Below are 16,700 nucleotides of genomic sequence, written 5' to 3'. Positions count from 1 at the left end.
CGTGGACTCAGTACTCCAGTCTCCCCGTGGAATGCCTGCAGCAACTGGACTATGCCACTTGCTGTCGCTGTCTTTGCTCAGCATGAAGCCACAAGAGTGGAATGTGCAACACAGCCTCACTCTTTGACATAACGAGAGTACTGTCCTTATTAATCCTATCGCCAGTATGAGCAACTACAAAAGTATTTCAGTGTCATTTGGCTTGTGCATGTGATCGCGGGAGAGCGCCGACGCGGCATAATACAGAACGCATTCCCATAATGCATTGCTCCGGCGTCAGAAGATTGCGTGGAAACTAGCTGCGGCACTCAAACTTCTGGCTAATGAAGTAACAACTCTGGTAACAACAATGTCACATTTCCTTTGTCTGTTGCCCTTCACTTTTGCTCTACTTTCTGACATTTGGACCGCAGAGACGGCGGCGTCAGGGGAAAGATGTGAAGGCGAGACGCCACCGGGAAGTGTCCAGAAGGCCAGAGCGTCCAAAATCACAAGGCCGGTCGTGGCTGTAGGAGGTGCCTCCGAACGTGTGGCGTCCGTCGAGCGCAAGGGCAGATGCTGAACTTGGACACAGGTCCAGTGCGTGTGTTTGTTGTGAAGCAGCCGATGACACCACCACTTAGCATGCTGCGTGTGTGAGAGTCTCGTCTGAGTGAGACTCGTCCAACTCATACTTACCTGGCAGGGGAGATACCACGATCAAGAAGGTGGTTCACCCAGGGCGAGGCTCAGCCATTGCACATGGGTTGAGCTGACCCCTGCGAATTCCCCAAATGTGGGAATCTCGACTGCATAATTTGTGATAGTGGGGGACTGCGTTCGCGCTCTCCCCTGATGGCGTGTTTAAAACAACTTGCAGGTGCAGTCTTGCGCAAAGCTTCTGGGCTTGCGGCCACATCCCCGTTTGCGCAAGAGCGGGGAATGACGAGCCCAGAACTTCCAACGCCTACTGGGAAGGTCTGTACGACCACGGATGACAACCACCCAGCAATAAGGCTCGCCTGCACTCAGGCGGGAAAAGTGAAATAAGAATTTCTCCAGTAGCATTCTCACCCGGACAGAGAAAGCTGTGTCGGCCAAGTGAACTCAACTTTACCGGCACACCGGAACCGCTCCCCACAGTGGACCTCAACACAGCAACCAATTCGGTCGTCGGAAACAACCATCGACCTGAAGCCGAAGCAGATCAAATTGCTGTCGTTCTCGTCAGCAGCCTTCCCAGCGCCATGGTAACTGCTTCCGATCTTCCTGTCTTGGAGGAAGGAAGGAAAGTAAGGAAAGCAGCGAGACCCTTGAAGAAGAACCATGACACGGCGAGCTTACCAGGAGACAAGGGAAGATGCAGAGTCATCCTCAAAACCGCAGCTCGCAAGGCCAACCTAACGGCTCTGCTCGGTGACGACACTGAACACGAACGACCGAAGAGCAATCCCACCGGTGAATACAAGAAGATCACGGAATGTCTTCAGAGGCCGGGAAAAAAGAGGACGGTGTAGAGTGTCACACGTGCTACCTACCGCCTGCATCCCGGAGAAGTCACACCTTGCATTTACGGACTGCCCAAAATTCACAAGGCGGGAGGTCCACTCAGGCCTGTTGCCAGCAGATTCGACTCTTCCACGGTCAGTATTGCCAAATACCCAGCCACCATTCTGGCCCCACTGCTTGGCAGTACCCCACCCCATGTCCACAGTTCCACAGACTTCACTAATGAGATTCAGACCCTCAGGTTATCTCCGGAAGAGACCCTGGTATGAGTCGACATCACCTCCCCGTTTACACCTATCTCCACCACTGCAGCAATAGACACTGGCAGAAGAAGGGCAACAGTAGCACTCCAGCCTCCAAGACACAAGCAACCTCACTCCAGAGCAAGTATATGATTTCCTGCAAATGTGCCTTAAGGGCACATGCTTGCAATTCCGTATGTGTTTCTACAGGCCAAGACATGGCTCTGCCGTGGGCTCACCGCTCTCAGCCATTGTGGCTATCGTGTACATGGAAGACGTGGAAAGAAAACTACGGGGATCCTGCACAGGAACTAAAGACAGCCACTGCTTCCGATGTGTGGATGACACGCGGGTTTGCCAATCTTCGGACTGTGAAGTGCGGCCGGGGATGGATGGAAGCCTCAACATTGAGGTCTACGGTAAACCTACCCGCGCTGGCCCGTTCCTACACTTGTACCGCCTTCGCACACTGGAACCCAAGCTAGGAGCTGTCAGAGCCGCAAACAACAGAGCAGAAAATAGCCCTAACCGAAGGAGCAGACACGCATTTTACAGGCTCTAACCACCTGTGGCTATCCCAAAGTGGCTCTATGTCAAATCCAGCAAAGGAAGGGCCACGACACCTGACCGCGAGAAGCAAAACAGAGGGCGGAAAGCCGCGGTCCCTTACTTGGTTGGTTTGTCGAGGAAACTCGGAAGGCTTCCACCAGACGAGACCATTTTGTCAGATTCCACCCAGCTGTCGATCACTGCGACACCCGCTGGCCCCTGGGAAGTGCGCAAGAGACCCGAGTATCAGGAGCCGGTGGAAGAGTGCAGGAGGCATGGCCGGAGAACACGCTGCTTTATGCATTGTGCTCCCTTTGTAAGGTGTTGATGCTGCTGGGAAGGCAAAGAGGGTCCACGGAGGGCGCAGACACTGTCGCAGGGCATATTTTCCACAGCGTACCGCCACCTGCTCGGGTGGCACCAAACGTAAACACTTTCATTGGTCTTTGGTGAGCATCGCACGGTATCGGGCAAAACATGCCGGATGCTGTCAAACGACCTGCGTGAAGCTGCCTTTGCTGTCAACATGAGAAGGAGAAGTGCACCGCTCCCGGAGATACTGCAATACCAGGTCGATGCGTGGAGCGGACGGCGCAAGCCCCGAGCTCAGCTCCCTGTCCCAAAAAGCAATTTAATATTTGGTCCCCAGATAGGAGACATATCAGATATTAAACTGATAAGAACAGATTTTTTTTTTTTTTTTTTTTAACGTGTTTATTGTCACTGTTACAAAAAATTTACTACATTTCAAAACATTTTTTTAAAGATGCCTTTTAAAATTCAATTATTTACAACACCAATAATTTAAGTAAAAATAAAATCAGTAAAAATTCTGTAAAATTAAAAGTGTTGCAGGCAGCAAAATGTGTAAAATTTGTACAGACCATTTTAAAAAGTCATAATAAGCTTCAGTGTCGTCTGTTGCACAGGAGTGCAGTGAGTCCTGATCAATAGTGAGTTCACCCCACTCTCCCAGACAGTAATTCTCCAGGACGCTGCCAGGACGTCCCGAGGCCCTCATCCTTCTTCATTTCTCCCTCCTTCCTCTCCCGGAGAGCCAGGCCGTCGCTGCCGAGACCTTTGCTGTGAAGCTCCGGGTGCCACCTCCGGGTGGGCACAGACGACTCTTCTTTGTGACTGTGTCCTTGGCCCGCCGCTTGCAGCTGTCAGAGTCGCTGCAGCCATTCGGATCACAGCCACGGGGGGGGTCTGTCTGTGCCTCCTTACCAGCAAGTTGCGGGAGGTCCAGATGGCGTCTTTGATGGCGGCGAGGGCGAGCCACTGCTTTTCAAACTCCTTGCAGTTTAACTTCTGGTGGCTCGCCCCATAGAGCACGAGCTGTGCGTTTAGGACCTCCCTTGCTGGCAAGTCCGGGAAATTTAGGTCGCCGGCTGTCGCCCACAGGTCTCTGGCAGCACTGCACTCCCAGAGGAGATGCCTCACCGTCTCAGGGGCGCCACAACCCGGTCGGGGACAAGTTGAGTTTGCTGCCATTCCTCGGGAGTGCATAACGGACCTGACTGGGAGGACCTCGTGGGCCACCATCCATGCCAGGTCCCGGAGTCTGTTTGGGAGAGCCGGGTGGTTGACGTTGCGCCAAACATCTGTGGGCTCGCCAAGTGCGAGCCCGCGCACTGGACTCACTGGATCCCGCTCCTGCACAACAGAAACGACAGAGCGATGATTTTTTAAAACGTCAAAAGTTTCTTTTTCCAGATTAAAATGTCTTAAAAAGGTCCTTATAAAAGCATATGCTGGTGGTAAATTAAAGGAAACAGGTACAGTTTGATCTAAGGGGATCAGTTTGAGCCGTCTTAAGTAGGAGCCCATCCAGTATCGTGCCAGCGCTTTTGTTTTGGGATTACTGGATGGGCTCATCGCACTCATCAGGTGTAGGGACGTGTATCTCGCTCCAAGGAATATTTGGAGGTCTGGCACTCCTTTTCCTCCTTTTCCTTTTGATTTTTTCATGACTTCTCTCCTCACTCTCTCCCACTTGGAGCCCCAAAGGAAGTAAAAAATGGCTCGGTCCAGGTCTAAAAGAACGTTTCTTTTGGGGGTAAAAACAGAGCTGATCAATAAAAGCAAAGGTAAAATCACAGCTTTTATGATTAAAACCTTTCCTTCCAGGGTCAGCTGTCTCAGTCCCCAAAACCCCAGTCTTTGCCTAACTTTCCCTACCACGTCGCCCCAATTTGTTTCACCTCCCCCGTCCTTGCCAAATTTAATTCCCAGTATTTTTTGGTCAGTCTGTGTCACAGTCAGGGGAAGTCCCGTCTTCTCCGATTCCGTCCAGGGTCCATAAAACTGGGCTTGGGTCTTTTCTCTATTGAGTTTTGACCCAGAGGCCCGTCCATAAAAGTCAGTCAGGTCCAGTGCTCTTTTAACAGATAAAATATCCGTGCATAAAATGTTCAAATCGTCCATATATAAAATACATTTTGGTACGAGTCCCCCTGGAATAGTCGCCCCTTTAATCCATCTGTCCCTTCTCAAAATCTGTGCCAGAGGTTCTATACATAAAACATACAGGAGGGCAGATAACGGGCATCCCTGACGGACACCGCAGTTAATTTGGACTGCTTTTGTCAGATTCCCGTTTACCACAAATTTGCTGGTAATATCCCGGTACAGCAGTCCCACCCACGCTACGAATCTTTCCGGAAAACCCATTCTTTGCAGTACCCTGAAAAGGTACTGGTGCGAGACCCGATCAAAGGCTTTCTCAAAGTCTAAATTTAGGACTACTAACCGAATGTTTCTGTCTCTCGCAAGACAGATGGTGTCACGAATCAGCATGAGGCTGTCTGTGATCTTCCTCCCTGGGATGGCACAGGTTTGATCCGGGTCAATCAAGTCATCTAAAAACATGGACATACGTGTCGCTAAAAGTTTACTAAAAATTTTGCAGTCACAGTTTAAAAGGGTAATAGGTCTCCAATTTTTAAGATCGGTCTTGTCTTTTGTCTTATAAAGGAGTGTCACTATCCCTACTCTAAAACTGTCAGGTAGTCGGCTACTTTGTTCAAATTCCTTAAAAACAGCGAGTAACTCTGGTGCTAAAATATCCCAAAAAGTTAAATAAAATTCCAAGGGGAGCCCATCCTCACCTGGGGACTTCCCCTTCTTAAAAGCCACGACGCATTTATTTAACTCTTTGAGAGTAAAATCCTGTTTTAAAAGCACATTTTCGCTCACTGATTTTTCAATAAAACCTAAAACTTCTAAAATAGCTTCAGGCTTTGTATTTTTAGTTGCATAGAGTTCTTGATAAAAGCGTTCTATTGTTTCATTTATTTCAGTTGTTGTTTCCACTATGCGCCCTTCTTTATTTTGTAATTTTAAAATACCTCCTGGCTTGCTTAGGATTTTTTTAAAGAAATAGCGGGTGCATTTTTCCCCTTCTTCTATTTCTTTTTCCTTGCTCCTTAAGATAACACCTTTACTTTTGATTTTTGCTAGAGTAGCCATTTCATTTTTTACCTGCTTGATTTCTTCCTTGAAATTCAGCCCTTTTAGTGTTAAGTTAAAATAACGTTGTAAGCGTTTTTGCAGTCCTATCATGTATCTTTTTTCTTTGTAAGATTTTTTCCGTCCTGCTTGTTGAAAGAAAAGCCGGGTCCTTAACTTCACCATTTCCCACCACTGTGCTCGTGAAACATGCAAGTCTTGAAGGGTCTGCCAGTCCTTGAACCGCTCCCTGTACTGACTGACCAAGTCTTGATCTTCCAGCAGGGAGCAATTCAGTTTCCACGGACCTCTTCCCACTACCACACCCGAGGGGAGTGAGAGAGTGCAGGAGAGAATCAGGTGATCAGAGAAAAAGACAGGGGTCAATCTAGCATCAGTAGGTGGCCAATCCCGTGTGAATATGTAATCTATGCGAGAGGCTCTGGTGCTGTCGCCACTGAACCAGGTGAAGCCCTCCTCTCTAGGATGCATGGCTTTATAACAATCGTGCAGTTTGAAATCCCTACTCATGGCTTGTAATAAAACCGATGTTTTATCAACTTTAAAATCTTCTCCCGCCCCCCTTCTGTCTTTCCTGCTTAAAATGCAATTAAAATCCCCCCCCACCACTATAGGTACCCGGCCTAACATGTGGGACTGCAAGTTTTCTAAAAAATCATACCTTTCATTTTTTTCGTTAAAACCATAAATATTTAAGAGGTTAAAATCCTGTCCCATAAAAGTCAAGTGTGCTGATAGTGCTCGTCCCTCTCTCACCACGGTGCTCCCCTTCACCGTAACGTGGGGGTTGTTGATTAAAATGGCCACTCCGTCATTTTTGTTCTCATTTGACCCGCTCCATAAGGATGTTTGTGGCCACATTTCCTCCCACTGTTTGTAGCTTTTTAAAAAGGGTAAACCACATTCTTGTAATAGAAACACATCTGACTTAAAAGTTTGAAGGAAGGATAAAACACTCTGAGCTCTAACTTTCGACTTCACACTTCTCACATTAATGGTGGAGAAGGTGAGAGTCACAAGTATGATTTTTTTTTTTTTTTTTTTTTTTTTTTTTTTTTAAAACCAATAAACAACTAAAAGGGCCTAAAAAAATAAATAAATAAATAAATGAATAAAAAAACAACTTAAAATTTAAACTGTGACTAAGAAATATCTTGTGAATGAAGCTCCTCCTTCACTCCAGATGGTGAGGGCTGGAGGGGGAGGGGCTCCCTTCCCTGTCGGCGTCTGGGTGTCGGTCTTTCCTGGAGTCTATCATTCAAAGTCCTTTTCGCCCTTGGGGTTGACTGCAAAACGATATTTAAAAAGGACAGTTCATTTGGTGAGCCTGAGGGGAAGACCCGCGGCTCCTCCATAGAACTGTCTGAGAGGACCTCTGGCCTTCCCCTCTTTTCTGATAATAGAGAGGAGTCAGAAGACAGCTCTGAAGCAAGTCTTTTGGCCTTTTGGGCATTTGGAATGGTGTCTTCTTCCACACTCTCTGATATTTCTTGGCTGCTGTCCAGGTGAGTGCACCCCTCACTTGGCAACAGGCCACTTTGAGTCGTGGTTTCCTGGGCTTCTGTAGGCTCCGCCCTCTCTCCCGCCTCACCTGATTCCTCTCCTCCAATCACAGGTTTTGGCGGGAGATTTGAATTTTCAACAGTTTCAGAGGCCTTTTGGGCCCTCACATTTTCCTCTCCTATTTCCTCATTTTGTTTTCCTTTCCCAGCCTTCAGCTTGTTGGCAAATGATTTTGGGCAGTCTCTGAAGAGATGATTTGAATCTCCACAGAGGTTGCACCTTCTGCCATTGGTACATTGTTCAAAAGTGTGACCAATTTCTCTACATTTTCGACACACAGTCTGCTGACATGCCTCTGCCAGGTGCCCGTGCTCTCCACACTTGCGGCAGAGCTTGGGCTGACCCTGGTAGTGTATGTAGCCTCGGTTTTCTCCCAGAACTATCATCGATGGGAGATGTTTCAGGCCCTGGAAGCCCTGAGGGTCCTGCCATTGTTGGATGGGGACCCTCCAGGCACAATTCCAGATGCCGTCTTCGTCTCTCACCTTCATAGCCTGGCCTTTAACCGTGCAATATCTTCCCAGCCAAAAACAAATGTCGTCTGCGGTCACTGTCTCATTAAACATTCGGACAATAACAGTTTTAGCAGCATTGTCAGTCAGTTTTTCCACATTGAACACAGACAACTGGGGTTTAGCATCCTCATACCTTTGCCAAAAATCTCTCAGAGTTGCAGCAGACTGAAAACTTACATCAAAGCCTTTGTGAAAAGGCAGTGTCAAAATGCAATTCAGATCTTCCGGTTTGAATTTCAGGGTCTGTTGGATGATTTTCCGGGAAAAGTCCAGTCTGGACATTCCAACTTCTTCACCATCCACTTGCTTGAGTGTAAAACGCATGCTGTGGTGCCTCCGCATACCGGCATGGCTAGCCGACATGATGGAGGCACCACCAGCTAAAATGAAAAAAAGTATGCAATAAATACAATTAAAACAACAGATAAATAACTAAAAACCAATTAGAAAAAATTTACTTACCTTTAGTTGCTGTGAAAACAATAAAGTTATAATGCACTGTAAAGTGCCAAGAATGTCCTCCCAATGACTGGCAGAATCCTATGCCACAAAAGCATACAATTCCCCACCCGTAGGAGGTGACCGCAGTCTTAGCCAAAAGGCCGAGAAGCGATAGCATTGAAAGCTCAGAGGGGAGCATGTCATTTCTGACAAAACAAGCTAAAGTCCCGGTTGCACACACTGACTCACGACGACCTCAAACGTCAACACGCTGTTAGATGTAGTTACATATAGGCGCCTCTCTTGGCACATGTTAGATAGTGTGACCGGAGCAGACTTGTGGACTCGCTGTATCTTTTCACTCGGCCTTGGCTTTTCTTTTCCACACCCTTTTGCACACTCATTATCGAGCGGCTCCAAGCAGCTAAGACCACCGGGGCACACATAGAGGCATAGGACAGGAGGTAAAAGCTAGGTAAAAGACGTCTGACCAGAAGTGCCTCGGACTTGCTCCTGCACCCGCTTAGAAGACGAGTCCCCGCAGCTGTGTATCATTCTTCCTGGTGCATTCAACTGTTGAAATTGAGCTATCGTTTCCGAGACTTATTTGGAAGCACGAAAGATAACGAACCAAAGACTTTTGATGCCAAACGACAACCCCGCGCGCACATTGTAAACAATAAAAAGATGCACCTGTGTTGTTTTGCAGCCATAATATGAAACCAGTGTTTCGTGACCCATTCGTTATTGAAGCTCATGCGGTGCACGTCGGTCTATGCATGAAGCGGCAATAAACTGATTTTACTCAGCCACATCAGAATAGTCCTCGGTAAGCACACAATGGAGGCCACAGTCCAATGTGAATATGTTTGAAACAGTGACGTGGACTCAGTACTCCAGTCTCCCCGTGGAATGCCTGCAGCAACTGGACTATGCCACTTGCTGTCGCTGTCTTTGCTCAGCATGAAGCCACAAGAGTGGAATGTGCAACACAGCCTCACTCTTTGACATAACGAGAGTACTGTCCTTATTAATCCTATCGCCAGTATGAGCAACTACAAAAGTATTTCAGTGTCATTTGGCTTGTGCATGTGATCGCGGGAGAGCGCCGACGCGGCATAATACAGAACGCATTCCCATAATGCATTGCTCCGGCGTCAGAAGATTGCGTGGAAACTAGCTGCGGCACTCAAACTTCTGGCTAATGAAGTAACAACTCTGGTAACAACAATGTCACATTTCCTTTGTCTGTTGCCCTTCACTTTTGCTCTACTTTCTGACATTTGGACCGCAGAGACGGCGGCGTCAGGGGAAAGATGTGAAGGCGAGACGCCACCGGGAAGTGTCCAGAAGGCCAGAGCGTCCAAAATCACAAGGCCGGTCGTGGCTGTAGGAGGTGCCTCCGAACGTGTGGCGTCCGTCGAGCGCAAGGGCAGATGCTGAACTTGGACACAGGTCCAGTGCGTGTGTTTGTTGTGAAGCAGCCGATGACACCACCACTTAGCATGCTGCGTGTGTGAGAGTCTCGTCTGAGTGAGACTCGTCCAACTCATACTTACCTGGCAGGGGAGATACCACGATCAAGAAGGTGGTTCACCCAGGGCGAGGCTCAGCCATTGCACATGGGTTGAGCTGACCCCTGCGAATTCCCCAAATGTGGGAATCTCGACTGCATAATTTGCGATAGTGGGGGACTGCGTTCGCGCTCTCCCCTGATGGCGTGTTTAAAACAACTTGCAGGTGCAGTCTTGCGCAAAGCTTCTGGGCTTGCGGCCACATCCCCGTTTGCGCAAGAGCGGGGAATGACGAGCCCAGAACTTCCAACGCCTACTGGGAAGGTCTGTACGACCACGGATGACAACCACCCAGCAATAAGGCTCGCCTGCACTCAGGCGGGAAAAGTGAAATAAGAATTTCTCCAGTAGCATTCTCACCCGGACAGAGAAAGCTGTGTCGGCCAAGTGAACTCAACTTTACCGGCACACCGGAACCGCTCCCCACAGTGGACCTCAACACAGCAACCAATTCGGTCGTCGGAAACAACCATCGACCTGAAGCCGAAGCAGATCAAATTGCTGTCGTTCTCGTCAGCAGCCTTCCCAGCGCCATGGTAACTGCTTCCGATCTTCCTGTCTTGGAGGAAGGAAGGAAAGTAAGGAAAGCAGCGAGACCCTTGAAGAAGAACCATGACACGGCGAGCTTACCAGGAGACAAGGGAAGATGCAGAGTCATCCTCAAAACCGCAGCTCGCAAGGCCAACCTAACGGCTCTGCTCGGTGACGACACTGAACACGAACGACCGAAGAGCAATCCCACCGGTGAATACAAGAAGATCACGGAATGTCTTCAGAGGCCGGGAAAAAAGAGGACGGTGTAGAGTGTCACACGTGCTACCTACCGCCTGCATCCCGGAGAAGTCACACCTTGCATTTACGGACTGCCCAAAATTCACAAGGCGGGAGGTCCACTCAGGCCTGTTGCCAGCAGATTCGACTCTTCCACGGTCAGTATTGCCAAATACCCAGCCACCATTCTGGCCCCACTGCTTGGCAGTACCCCACCCCATGTCCACAGTTCCACAGACTTCACTAATGAGATTCAGACCCTCAGGTTATCTCCGGAAGAGACCCTGGTATGAGTCGACATCACCTCCCCGTTTACACCTATCTCCACCACTGCAGCAATAGACACTGGCAGAAGAAGGGCAACAGTAGCACTCCAGCCTCCAAGACACAAGCAACCTCACTCCAGAGCAAGTATATGATTTCCTGCAAATGTGCCTTAAGGGCACATGCTTGCAATTCCGTATGTGTTTCTACAGGCCAAGACATGGCTCTGCCGTGGGCTCACCGCTCTCAGCCATTGTGGCTATCGTGTACATGGAAGACGTGGAAAGAAAACTACGGGGATCCTGCACAGGAACTAAAGACAGCCACTGCTTCCGATGTGTGGATGACACGCGGGTTTGCCAATCTTCGGACTGTGAAGTGCGGCCGGGGATGGATGGAAGCCTCAACATTGAGGTCTACGGTAAACCTACCCGCGCTGGCCCGTTCCTACACTTGTACCGCCTTCGCACACTGGAACCCAAGCTAGGAGCTGTCAGAGCCGCAAACAACAGAGCAGAAAATAGCCCTAACCGAAGGAGCAGACACGCATTTTACAGGCTCTAACCACCTGTGGCTATCCCAAAGTGGCTCTATGTCAAATCCAGCAAAGGAAGGGCCACGACACCTGACCGCGAGAAGCAAAACAGAGGGCGGAAAGCCGCGGTCCCTTACTTGGTTGGTTTGTCGAGGAAACTCGGAAGGCTTCCACCAGACGAGACCATTTTGTCAGATTCCACCCAGCTGTCGATCACTGCGACACCCGCTGGCCCCTGGGAAGTGCGCAAGAGACCCGAGTATCAGGAGCCGGTGGAAGAGTGCAGGAGGCATGGCCGGAGAACACGCTGCTTTATGCATTGTGCTCCCTTTGTAAGGTGTTGATGCTGCTGGGAAGGCAAAGAGGGTCCACGGAGGGCGCAGACACTGTCGCAGGGCATATTTTCCACAGCGTACCGCCACCTGCTCGGGTGGCACCAAACGTAAACACTTTCATTGGTCTTTGGTGAGCATCGCACGGTATCGGGCAAAACATGCCGGATGCTGTCAAACGACCTGCGTGAAGCTGCCTTTGCTGTCAACATGAGAAGGAGAAGTGCACCGCTCCCGGAGATACTGCAATACCAGGTCGATGCGTGGAGCGGACGGCGCAAGCCCCGAGCTCAGCTCCCTGTCCCAAAAAGCAATTTAATATTTGGTCCCCAGATAGGAGACATATCAGATATTAAACTGATAAGAACAGATACTACACTTGATCTTAGCCAAAAGGCCGAGAAGCGATAGCATTGAAAGCTCAGAGGGGAGCATGTCATTTCTGACAAAACAAGCTAAAGTCCCGGTTGCACACACTGACTCACGACGACCTCAAACGTCAACACGCTGTTAGATGTAGTTACATATAGGCGCCTCTCTTGGCACATGTTAGATAGTGTGACCGGAGCAGACTTGTGGACTCGCTGTATCTTTTCACTCGGCCTTGGCTTTTCTTTTCCACACCCTTTTGCACACTCATTATCGAGCGGCTCCAAGCAGCTAAGACCACCGGGGCACACATAGAGGCATAGGACAGGAGGTAAAAGCTAGGTAAAAGACGTCTGACCAGAAGTGCCTCGGACTTGCTCCTGCACCCGCTTAGAAGACGAGTCCCCGCAGCTGTGTATCATTCTTCCTGGTGCATTCAACTGTTGAAATTGAGCTATCGTTTCCGAGACTTATTTGGAAGCACGAAAGATAACGAACCAAAGACTTTTGATGCCAAACGACAACCCCGCGCGCACATTGTAAACAATAAAAAGATGCACCTGTGTTGTTTTGCAGCCATAATATGAAACCAGTGTTTCGTGACCCATTCGTTATTGAAGCTCATGCGGTGCACGTCGGTCTATGCATGAAGCGGCAATAAACTGATTTTACTCAGCCACATCAGAATAGTCCTCGGTAAGCACACAATGGAGGCCACAGTCCAATGTGAATATGTTTGAAACAGTGACGTGGACTCAGTACTCCAGTCTCCCCGTGGAATGCCTGCAGCAACTGGACTATGCCACTTGCTGTCGCTGTCTTTGCTCAGCATGAAGCCACAAGAGTGGAATGTGCAACACAGCCTCACTCTTTGACATAACGAGAGTACTGTCCTTATTAATCCTATCGCCAGTATGAGCAACTACAAAAGTATTTCAGTGTCATTTGGCTTGTGCATGTGATCGCGGGAGAGCGCCGACGCGGCATAATACAGAACGCATTCCCATAATGCATTGCTCCGGCGTCAGAAGATTGCGTGGAAACTAGCTGCGGCACTCAAACTTCTGGCTAATGAAGTAACAACTCTGGTAACAACAATGTCACATTTCCTTTGTCTGTTGCCCTTCACTTTTGCTCTACTTTCTGACATTTGGACCGCAGAGACGGCGGCGTCAGGGGAAAGATGTGAAGGCGAGACGCCACCGGGAAGTGTCCAGAAGGCCAGAGCGTCCAAAATCACAAGGCCGGTCGTGGCTGTAGGAGGTGCCTCCGAACGTGTGGCGTCCGTCGAGCGCAAGGGCAGATGCTGAACTTGGACACAGGTCCAGTGCGTGTGTTTGTTGTGAAGCAGCCGATGACACCACCACTTAGCATGCTGCGTGTGTGAGAGTCTCGTCTGAGTGAGACTCGTCCAACTCATACTTACCTGGCAGGGGAGATACCACGATCAAGAAGGTGGTTCACCCAGGGCGAGGCTCAGCCATTGCACATGGGTTGAGCTGACCCCTGCGAATTCCCCAGATGTGGGAATCTCGACTGCATAATTTGCGATAGTGGGGGACTGCGTTCGCGCTCTCCCCTGATGGCGTGTTTAAAACAACTTGCAGGTGCAGTCTTGCGCAAAGCTTCTGGGCTTGCGGCCACATCCCCGTTTGCGCAAGAGCGGGGAATGACGAGCCCAGAACTTCCAACGCCTACTGGGAAGGTCTGTACGACCACGGATGACAACCACCCAGCAATAAGGCTCGCCTGCACTCAGGCGGGAAAAGTGAAATAAGAATTTCTCCAGTAGCATTCTCACCCGGACAGAGAAAGCTGTGTCGGCCAAGTGAACTCAACTTTACCGGCACACCGGAACCGCTCCCCACAGTGGACCTCAACACAGCAACCAATTCGGTCGTCGGAAACAACCATCGACCTGAAGCCGAAGCAGATCAAATTGCTGTCGTTCTCGTCAGCAGCCTTCCCAGCGCCATGGTAACTGCTTCCGATCTTCCTGTCTTGGAGGAAGGAAGGAAAGTAAGGAAAGCAGCGAGACCCTTGAAGAAGAACCATGACACGGCGAGCTTACCAGGAGACAAGGGAAGATGCAGAGTCATCCTCAAAACCGCAGCTCGCAAGGCCAACCTAACGGCTCTGCTCGGTGACGACACTGAACACGAACGACCGAAGAGCAATCCCACCGGTGAATACAAGAAGATCACGGAATGTCTTCAGAGGCCGGGAAAAAAGAGGACGGTGTAGAGTGTCACACGTGCTACCTACCGCCTGCATCCCGGAGAAGTCACACCTTGCATTTACGGACTGCCCAAAATTCACAAGGCGGGAGGTCCACTCAGGCCTGTTGCCAGCAGATTCGACTCTTCCACGGTCAGTATTGCCAAATACCCAGCCACCATTCTGGCCCCACTGCTTGGCAGTACCCCACCCCATGTCCACAGTTCCACAGACTTCACTAATGAGATTCAGACCCTCAGGTTATCTCCGGAAGAGACCCTGGTATGAGTCGACATCACCTCCCCGTTTACACCTATCTCCACCACTGCAGCAATAGACACTGGCAGAAGAAGGGCAACAGTAGCACTCCAGCCTCCAAGACACAAGCAACCTCACTCCAGAGCAAGTATATGATTTCCTGCAAATGTGCCTTAAGGGCACATGCTTGCAATTCCGTATGTGTTTCTACAGGCCAAGACATGGCTCTGCCGTGGGCTCACCGCTCTCAGCCGTTGTGGCTATCGTGTACATGGAAGACGTGGAAAGAAAACTACGGGGATCCTGCACAGGAACTAAAGACAGCCACTGCTTCCGATGTGTGGATGACACGCGGGTTTGCCAATCTTCGGACTGTGAAGTGCGGCCGGGGATGGATGGAAGCCTCAACATTGAGGTCTACGGTAAACCTACCCGCGCTGGCCCGTTCCTACACTTGTACCGCCTTCGCACACTGGAACCCAAGCTAGGAGCTGTCAGAGCCGCAAACAACAGAGCAGAAAATAGCCCTAACCGAAGGAGCAGACACGCATTTTACAGGCTCTAACCACCTGTGGCTATCCCAAAGTGGCTCTATGTCAAATCCAGCAAAGGAAGGGCCACGACACCTGACCGCGAGAAGCAAAACAGAGGGCGGAAAGCCGCGGTCCCTTACTTGGTTGGTTTGTCGAGGAAACTCGGAAGGCTTCCACCAGACGAGACCATTTTGTCAGATTCCACCCAGCTGTCGATCACTGCGACACCCGCTGGCCCCTGGGAAGTGCGCAAGAGACCCGAGTATCAGGAGCCGGTGGAAGAGTGCAGGAGGCATGGCCGGAAAACACGCTGCTTTATGCATTGTGCTCCCTTTGTAAGGTGTTGATGCTGCTGGGAAGGCAAAGAGGGTCCACGGAGGGCGCAGACACTGTCGCAGGGCATATTTTCCACAGCGTACCGCCACCTGCTCGGGTGGCACCAAACGTAAACACTTTCATTGGTCTTTGGTGAGCATCGCACGGTATCGGGCAAAACATGCCGGATGCTGTCAAACGACCTGCGTGAAGCTGCCTTTGCTGTCAACATGAGAAGGAGAAGTGCACCGCTCCCGGAGATACTGCAATACCAGGTCGATGCGTGGAGCGGACGGCGCAAGCCCCGAGCTCAGCTCCCTGTCCCAAAAAGCAATTTAATATTTGGTCCCCAGATAGGAGACATATCAGATATTAAACTGATAAGAACAGATTTTTTTTTTTTTTTTTTTTTTTTTAACGTGTTTATTGTCACTGTTACAAAAAATTTACTACATTTCAAAACATTTTTTTAAAGATGCCTTTTAAAATTCAATTATTTACAACACCAATAATTTAAGTAAAAATAAAATCAGTAAAAATTCTGTAAAATTAAAATTAAAAGTGTTGCAGGCAGCAAAATGTGTAAAATTTGTACAGACCATTTTAAAAAGTCATAATAAGCTTCAGTGTCGTCTGTTGCACAGGAGTGCAGTGAGTCCTGATCAATAGTGAGTTCACCCCACTCTCCCAGACAGTAATTCTCCAGGACGCTGCCAGGACGTCCCGAGGCCCTCATCCTTCTTCATTTCTCCCTCCTTCCTCTCCCGGAGAGCCAGGCCGTCGCTGCCGAGACCTTTGCTGTGAAGCTCCGGGTGCCACCTCCGGGTGGGCACAGACGACTCTTCTTTGTGACTGTGTCCTTGGCCCGCCGCTTGCAGCTGTCAGAGTCGCTGCAGCCATTCGGATCACAGCCACGGGGGGGGTCTGTCTGTGCCTCCTTACCAGCAAGTTGCGGGAGGTCCAGATGGCGTCTTTGATGGCGGCGAGGGCGAGCCACTGCTTTTCAAACTCCTTGCAGTTTAACTTCTGGTGGCTCGCCCCATAGAGCACGAGCTGTGCGTTTAGGACCTCCCTTGCTGGCAAGTCCGGGAAATTTAGGTCGCCGGCTGTCGCCCACAGGTCTCTGGCAGCACTGCACTCCCAGAGGAGATGCCTCACCGTCTCAGGGGCGCCACAACCCGGTCGGGGACAAGTTGAGTTTGCTGCCATTCCTCGGGAGTGCATAACGGACCTGACTGGGAGGACCTCGTGGGCCACCATCCA

At 50.0% G+C, this 16,700-nt stretch overlaps 4 non-coding genes and 2 pseudogenes across 4 annotated transcripts; 3 read left to right on the top strand and 3 right to left on the bottom strand.

The window, feature by feature from the left end:
- Positions 1 to 670: 670 nt before the first annotated feature.
- On the top strand, positions 671 to 834 carry LOC129180593 (U1 spliceosomal RNA). Its single transcript, XR_008570221.1, has one exon. It is a non-coding gene; the product is annotated as a U1 spliceosomal RNA (small nuclear RNA).
- A 1,979-nt stretch (positions 835 to 2,813) lies between these two features.
- On the bottom strand, positions 2,814 to 3,018 carry LOC129180650 (U2 spliceosomal RNA; annotated as a pseudogene).
- Positions 3,019 to 9,820: 6,802 nt separating this feature from the next.
- LOC129180531 (U1 spliceosomal RNA) lies at positions 9,821 to 9,984 on the top strand. The gene has a single exon (XR_008570164.1). It is a non-coding gene; the product is annotated as a U1 spliceosomal RNA (small nuclear RNA).
- A 1,979-nt stretch (positions 9,985 to 11,963) lies between these two features.
- Positions 11,964 to 12,154, bottom strand: LOC129180577 (U2 spliceosomal RNA). The gene has a single exon (XR_008570205.1). It is a non-coding gene; the product is annotated as a U2 spliceosomal RNA (small nuclear RNA).
- A 1,378-nt stretch (positions 12,155 to 13,532) lies between these two features.
- On the top strand, positions 13,533 to 13,696 carry LOC129180561 (U1 spliceosomal RNA). Its single transcript, XR_008570192.1, has one exon. It is a non-coding gene; the product is annotated as a U1 spliceosomal RNA (small nuclear RNA).
- Positions 13,697 to 15,675: 1,979 nt separating this feature from the next.
- Positions 15,676 to 15,885, bottom strand: LOC129180662 (U2 spliceosomal RNA; annotated as a pseudogene).
- Positions 15,886 to 16,700: the final 815 nt, after the last annotated feature.

This window comes from Dunckerocampus dactyliophorus, chromosome 4 (assembly GCF_027744805.1).
Source record: "Dunckerocampus dactyliophorus isolate RoL2022-P2 chromosome 4, RoL_Ddac_1.1, whole genome shotgun sequence".
NCBI lineage: Eukaryota > Metazoa > Chordata > Actinopteri > Syngnathiformes > Syngnathidae > Dunckerocampus > Dunckerocampus dactyliophorus.
This window is presented reverse-complemented; position numbering and strand designations above follow the sequence as displayed.